The sequence below is a fragment of the Hipposideros armiger genome, unplaced genomic scaffold, assembly GCF_001890085.2.
Source record: "Hipposideros armiger isolate ML-2016 unplaced genomic scaffold, ASM189008v1 scaffold_18, whole genome shotgun sequence".
Lineage (NCBI taxonomy): Eukaryota > Metazoa > Chordata > Mammalia > Chiroptera > Hipposideridae > Hipposideros > Hipposideros armiger.
This window is the reverse complement of record NW_017731368.1, coordinates 1766768-1774700: the sequence shown is the minus strand read 5'-3', so window position 1 is coordinate 1774700 and position 7933 is coordinate 1766768.

Genomic DNA, 7933 nt, shown 5'->3' with positions numbered 1-7933 from the left:
GAGGTTGTGAAGGGTATTTGGATTCTGGATATATTCTGAAGGAAGCACCTAAATGAATTGTTAATGAATAGAATATAAGGTATGTAAGAGAGGAGCTAAGGATGATGCTAACATTTTTGCCTTATTGACTCTAGGTGCATGGTATACAGGTATTCATTATATTACTCTTTCATCATTTTTGAAAAAAAAATTTTTTTTTAAGATTTTATTGGGGAATTTGGGGGAGGGGAACAGCATTGGGGAATCGGGGAAGGGAAACAGACAGGTAGACCAGTTGCTGTTTTGTTCTTCAGCCTAGTTGTGGAGGACGTTGCTTCACTGGCCCATGTTGGTATTATCATTGCGCTCTTCCCGGGTGGGGCAATCAGTCGCTGGTCATTGGTCGGCCGCTCCCAGCAGCTCACACTGACTGCCGGCCGCTCACACTGGCTGCCAGCCACTCACGAAGCTCATGGCAGCCCACTGCAGCCCCGCTGCAGCCTACGTCGTCACCAGCGACTCACAGCAGCCCAGCTCCAGGTCCAGCTGTTGTTCATCATCTTAGCTGTAGAGCGCGAGTGTCACTGGCCCTCATGTGGGATCCGAAACGGGGCCCTGCTGCTCAGAGCTGGTGCTCCCAAGTGAGCTCTTAACCAGCTGAGCCACTTGGCCGGCCCTGAAAAATTTTAAATTAAAAAACTGTAAATAATAGACATGCCCCTACTCTCTAGCAGGTACCTCACTGCCAAGGTGACCTAATAACAGTCCACCTCTGTAGGTGCTCCCAGGCTAGAGGGAAGCCCTGAACGGAGAAGATGGCCCATGTATGCTGTGGGTAGAAAGATGAGTAACAGGGTCAGGACTGGGATCAGGAAGTGATTGGGCCTGGCTGGTCCAAAGGCCTGTAGGGGAGTGGTGGGCAAGGCCCCAAACCCTGTCTACTCTGTACTATAGGTTTTTTTCTAGGAGGTGATAGGAAACCATGGAAGAGTTTTTTAAGCACAGTGGTGACCTGATTAGATTTGCTTTAGAAAGTTTATTTTGGGTGGATAAATTTGTTTTTGGGGAGGCCAGAAGCAGGGAGACCAGTTAAGAGAGAATTACAGCAGTCCAGGCAAGAGGCAGTGAAGGCGTGAACTGAGGCAGGGGTCATAAAAGGATGGAAAAGGGGCTAGAACCCCAGAGGTATTACTGGAAAACCTACAGCAGATTTCAGACACACTGCAATTGCTGTGCCCATGGCACATCTAGTACATAACTGGTTAGTGTCAGGTACACAGCTTGGGAACCAGGAGAGAGGTGAAGGCCAGAGACAGAAGCCAGGAAGATTTTGTCATAAAGACATATATGTAACCCCTGGAAGACTGTACCATGGGACAGAGGCCAGCATGAAAGGAGGAGCCCCCAAAGCAGTGGTAGCTATTAGAGTTTTGGAGAAACACAAAGAGAAATGGTGCCTTTGAGTTCAAGGGATGAAGAGTCAAATGCTGGGTCAAGCTAAGGAATTTCAAGTGCTCATTAGGTTTAACTAGTTGTCATTGATGACATCTAGAAGAAGCATGCCAGAAGTATTGGCATGTGGTCGGTCTAATAGTGGACAGGCAACAAGAAGGCAGAGGCACTGAGAGTCAGTTACTGGTTCAAGGAGCTTGGTAGGGAAGAAAAAGGAACAAAGAGTTAAAGGATTGTTTAGATTTTAGTGTTTGTTTAAGATGGGACTGAAGCTGAGGGAAACATCAAGAAAAGACAAAAAGCACAGCTGATAAGGTACGGCCCCTGGGGTGGTATCTGGTATGTGTGGCCTAACCTGGCAAGCTGCTTCTAAATGCCCTGGGATCTCCAGCGCTCTCACTCTAAGTATCTGGAATTGAGTCCTGGCACAAGAATCTTAAAAGCTGTGTGACTGAGTTTGAGAAGCACCCTTTGTTAAGAATTTCCAAGATAAGGGCCGGCCGAGCGGCTCACTTGGTTAAGAGCTCGCTCAAGAGTTTGAGCTCTGAGCAACAGTGGTTCAATGCCCGGCCCAAGCTGAGTTGCCACTGAGCTGCCAACAGGTGGCAGGATGGCTCAGCTAAAAAAAAAAAAAAGAATTTCCAAGATAAAAGGAAAAGTGTTCAAGTTCGGCAAGGAGACAGCTCACAAGTTGTAAAATTGCATAATACCTGAAACACAGTAGGTGCTTAATAAGATGATTGTTGTCAACTGAGTTATAAACTGGATTCTTGTCCTCAAGGGATTTTAGTCTGGCTGGAGAGAAGGATCTCAGACATTGGAACAAGAAGGGGCTGTTAGGAGAGGGCTCAGGTACAAAGCAGGTTGTCAGTTTTGGTTGAAGCCTGACATTTCCTCTCGACTTCCTACTCCAGTGAATACTGACGTCTTTGCTTCCCACAGATTATGGGGAATTTCCACCATGAGAGGGCAGGACTGTGTCAGTGTCCAGGCCACACATTTACTGAGCACTTCTGATGTATAATATCGTGCTCATTGCTAGATTGATCTCAGGAGTTTTATTGGACGGAGACCCAAGAGTCACAATTTGGTAATGGTACCTTGTGTCTCTTATTTGTATCTTGTAACATTCTGACTACAGAAGAGGAGCTAATTTAGAATCAGTTTGCACTCAGATCAATTTCAAGAAGAGATGGTGTTTGATATGTGGGTTGTTGGGAAAGTCATGACGCATTTTTGCATAGAAAACAATGTAAAAATGCATCATGATTTCCCGACAACCCAATAGAACAGCCCTCCAGGTAAACCCTCCAGTAAACCTGGGCACCTCATGACAGACCTCAATGTGGACTCAACTCAAGCCCACCAGTAAATGTAACTGATAATCAATCCACTAAACAAATGGTCTTCCTACTTCCTGATGTGACCAGCCTTGCACACAGCTAGAAAACCTACCTAAAATTTAATCTACGTCATTCCCTGGCCAAAAAAGCTCCTCAGCTCTTCATTGCATCAGAATAAAATATTATACAAAGAGCTCAGGGGCACTCTCGTGCTAGCTTACTTCTTCCACTTTGTTTTCCCCTAGACTATATTTTCATCTCTGAGCACACTGAGCTTCTCCTGATTTACCACACAGATCTGCTACTTAACTGCTCCTTTCCAGTTTCTTCTTCAGCACAGTAACATGTTGATGCAAGAGATATGTGCGGAGTTGCTACCATATGCTAGATGTTGCCCAACCAGTGGTTCTTAGTTATTTGCGGGGAAGAGAATCCCTGGCACCCTCTCCCCAGAAAAATCTACATATGCATATGTACCTCCAAGTTTGCTTTCAATTTCATGGGAACATGAAGCCATCCTTGGACCCCAGATGAGGAATCTTGTTCCTAAATCCTGGGAATCTAACATGAATAAAAGGGGCTAATTTTCCGAAGGCCTGTCCTTCCTTCCTTCCCTCTTTCTTTCTTAGCTCAAATTCCAAGTCTGGGCTGAAATCTCGCCGATTTCTGTGCTTCTCATGGGCTTCAACCCTGCCTCTCTAGCTGCCCACAGGGATCTTGAACTCTATACACCTGAAAGTAAGTGACTTCCAGGAAACAGGAACCCTCAAGAAATCTTGAATTCTAAAAATACTCCACAGGTAAGCTGAATTAAACTATGGACACACCTATAAAGCAAATTAGAAAGCTGAATGGCCAACCCGATAAATTCTCTTAAAAAGGCAATGTGGGGGAAAAAAAGCTGAAAAATAAGAGAGAAGACTTGTGGAGCAGAAGAGCGATTCAGAAGTTCCAACACCTCTCTGATGTGAGTTCCAATAGGAAAGGACAGAGAGTAAAGAGAGAAGGATATAATCAAAGAAATAAAGAAGACTATATCTCATATAGGAAACAAATTTTTCAACTAAAAAGGGCCAATGAGTACCAAACAGGATTAATAAACAAGACATCTATAGGTACTGTGGCAAAATTTCAGAACAAAAGGGATGAGAAAAGAATCTTAAAAGCTTTTAAGATTCTTTTCTCATCCCTTTTGTACAAATTAGTAGTCACAATATTGGCATGGGGAAATGAAAGACAGTTGGGGGAATATAAGAAATAACATTGTAAAGGTTTTGTAGGGTGTCAGATGGGCACTTGTCTTATTAGGGAGACCACTTCATGGACTGTGTAGATGCCTGACCATTGTACTGTACACCTGAAGATGAAGCTGAATAATACTGAATGGCAACTATTATTAAATATGTATATATAGTCACAGGATGTGGAGTACAGCATAAGGAATAGAATCAATGGAATTGTAACAGTTATATACAATGTCAGAGGGGTAGTAGATTGGGGGAAGGGGTTATCACTTTGTGAGGGGTATAAATGTCTAACTATTACATTTTTTTGTACACCTGAAACTAAAAAAAAAATAGAATCAAAACACAGCAAATTTCTCATTCACTATGCTGACTGCAAGACAACAAAAAATGACCTCTAACTTGTAAGGTAAAATAGTTTTGAACCTAGAATCCTATATCCAGCCAAACTAGCATTCAAGTGGGAGGAAGCAACAAGCATGCTTTCAACCATGAAGAGAAAAATTTAGAAAGTGTGCTACCTACAGACCTTCTCTGAAAGAATTATCCAAGGATATGCTACAGCCAAACAAATAAATCCGACAAAGAAAATATGGTAAGCAAAGAAACTTGTGAAACTTATAGTTATCTTAATGATTACTGATGTTAAAAATAATAATCTGATACAAACAAATTCTGGAAGATTCACATGAGCAGTAGCACCTGGGCCATAAGCCAACAGATTTCTGAATGTGGTAGCTTTCACTGTTACCCATTTCTAAATTTTAGAGGCTAGCATAACCCTAATGCTAAAATCAGACAAGGATAGAAGTCACACATGAAAAAGAAACCGGAGACTACTATCACGCAATATATGAATACAAAAATATTAAAAGTAAAATATTAGCAAATCAATTCCAGCAAAGTTTTAAATGTATATAGTGCTGTAACCAAGCAGGGTTTAAAAATCAGTGAATCAGGCCGGCCGAGTGGCGCATTGGTTAAGAGCTGGCTTGGGACGCCAGCTCTGAGCAGCAGGGCCCCGGTTTTGATCCCACATGAGGGCCAGTGACACTGCCCTCTACAGCTAAGATGGTGAATGGCAGCTCGACCTGGAGCTGGGCTGCAGTGAGTCAACGGTGTCGGCATAGGCTGCAATGGGCTGCCATAAGCTACGGTGAGTGGCCAGCAGCCAGCGTTAGCGGCCAGCAGCCGGTGTGAGCTGCCAAGAGCCTCAGTGAGCGGCCGTCCAGAGGCCGGTGACCGATCTGCCTCACCCGGGAAGAGCGCAATGATAATACCAACATGGGCCAGTGAAGCAACATCCTCCACAACTAGACTGAAGAACAAAAGGACAGCAACTTGTCTATTCCCCTTCCCCCGATTCCCCAGTGCTGTTCCCCTCCCTCAATTCCCCAATAAAAAAATCTTAAAAAAAAAGAGTCCAAAATATCACTATTTTGATCCAAATGTTTGACTTGAAAATTCAAGAGAATCAGTTGAAGACCCATTAAAACTAATAAGCAAGTAAGAAGACAGATACAAGACAATATCCAGAAAGCAATAGCTTTTCGATACATTAACAATAACCAATTGGAAAACATGCAAAAAAGAATCTTATTCAGAATAATTACAAAACCCATACTATATCCAGCACTACACCAAAGATCCATGTGAATAAAACTATAAAAACTCAAATGCATAACAGAAAATCGAAATAGGTATAAAGATATATTCCTTTGCTGCAAAGACTCAATACTGAGGACATCGGTACCACTCTTAAGTTAATCCTAGAAATGCAATGCTCCCCAGTGGATTTAGAAAAATGAAACATGTAATCCTGAATCCAAGGTTTATACAAAAGAAAAATTGTGGGAGAATGGGTAAGAAAAAATTGGAAAAGATCATAAGGATACTTATTCTGCTGTATATCAAAAACAAACCATGAAGCTATAAGTAAAACTTCAGTGAGTAAAGAATGATCTATTCAATAAATGGTGTTGGGGCAAATGACTATACATCCTACCAAACACAAATTCTGCATGGATCAAAGAGCTCAACCTAAAAAACAACAATATAAATTATTAGCATTTTTTACACGTCCTTCCAGGACCCTTTCTATCCATCTACATATATATTTGTATCTAGCAGGTACACACACAAACACACATTTACACAAAACCTTTTGCGTTAATAAAGAGCTATCGTAAATATAATTCCAGTTTTTTACTCAGTTGAAGGTGCTATTATCTCCATTTCACAGATGAGAAGTGTAAGTCATAGAGAGGTAAGTTTCCTTGCGCAAGGTCACTCAGCTAGGAAGTTGCCAAACTGGGATTCTAACCCTGGCTATCCGAATCCAGATCCTACCCTTTGTAGGCCTGTAAGGTCAAAGCCTGTGAGAGAGAGCTTTGGAGGGTTTTGAACAAGGAAATGACATGTTTTATGCTTTAAAAAGATCTCTTTAAATAATGTAGAGAACAGATTTAGTAGAGCATGGGTAGATGCATGGAAACAATCTAGTTAAGCGACCTGCTCACATCCAGGGGCACATGGTGATGGCTTGCACTGGCGCATCAGGTGGTGGGAAGTGCCTAATCAGGACATATTGTGGAGGTATGGCAATTAGGAATGTGGAATTTGAAAGCGTCATGGGAGACTCGTGAATTTTTGGCCCGAGTAAACAGTGAGAGATAATGACATCACTGAGCTGGGAAACACTGGGTGGGGGGAATGCCCAGTTTGGTGATAAAATTGAGTTTTGTTGGGGACATGTTAAATCTGAGTGCCAATATGTCATCCAAGTAGAGGTGCTGAATGGACAACTGAATGTGTTGAGTGTGGAGTTCAAGGAATTAGGGAGGGCTAGAAATAAAAGCTTGGAAGTCATCAGTGTATTAGAGGCACTTAGGCAAAGAGATTGGATAAGATCACTAGAGAATGAGTGTAGATGGAGCAGAAGCTAAAGATGGAGCCCACTGATTCTCCTGTGCAGTACTCCTCACAGCAATTTCATATTTAACTATTCCTCTAATTTCTGCATCCCCTACTAGGCCAAAGCTCCTTGACTTCAGGGACTGTGGTCTCCTTCCCTCACCATTATACCTAACAACATGGTGCCTGGCCTTTAGCTGGGCTCAGAGAACCAAAGGCATTTTTCAAAGGTGATTTTGGCTGTATCTATCACAACATAAAATGAGCATAGAAGTTGACTCACCAATTCCATTTCTAGGAATATAACCCAAAACATTTTCACATCTATGCAAACAGTAGTACATCCAAGGGTGTTCACTGCAGCACTAGTTGTATTTCACCTGAATGAAAAATTAAAAACAGATAACCTGCAAAAGCAGCATGGTCAGATGACAGTACAATCATACTGGGAAATACTGAGAAGGGATCCAGCACTGTGGATGTGGGTAGGCTCAGGAGCCACATGGCCAGGGTTAGCTTAGCTTGGCCACTTCCTAACTTTATGATCTTGAGCAATTACCACACCTTCCTGTGCCTTAGTTTGCTCATTTGTACATTGGGAATAACAATAGGACCTTCTACTAAGTGAAAAAAGCAGGATGAAATTTATAACAGCCTGTTAATTTTTTTAGAAGTTTGTGCAAATATATGTGTACAGCTATAAATACAGATATGTATGTAGATGCATAGAAAAGGGTCCTGGAAAGATGTGCACCAAACTCTGGAAAACGGCAGCAACCCTGGATAGGGTAGAGTTAATGGGAATATTTACATGTTGCCATCAACACTTTTGTATAAATTTTTCACAATTTTAATGTATTGATATATTAGTTGTGTAATTAAAATCAATAAAGGCACAGATGAAAGGGTCAGCTGAGTGGCGCATTGGTTAAGAGCTGGCTTGGGACGCCAGAGGGCCCTGGTTCGGATCCCACATATGAGGGCCAGTAACACTGCCCTCCA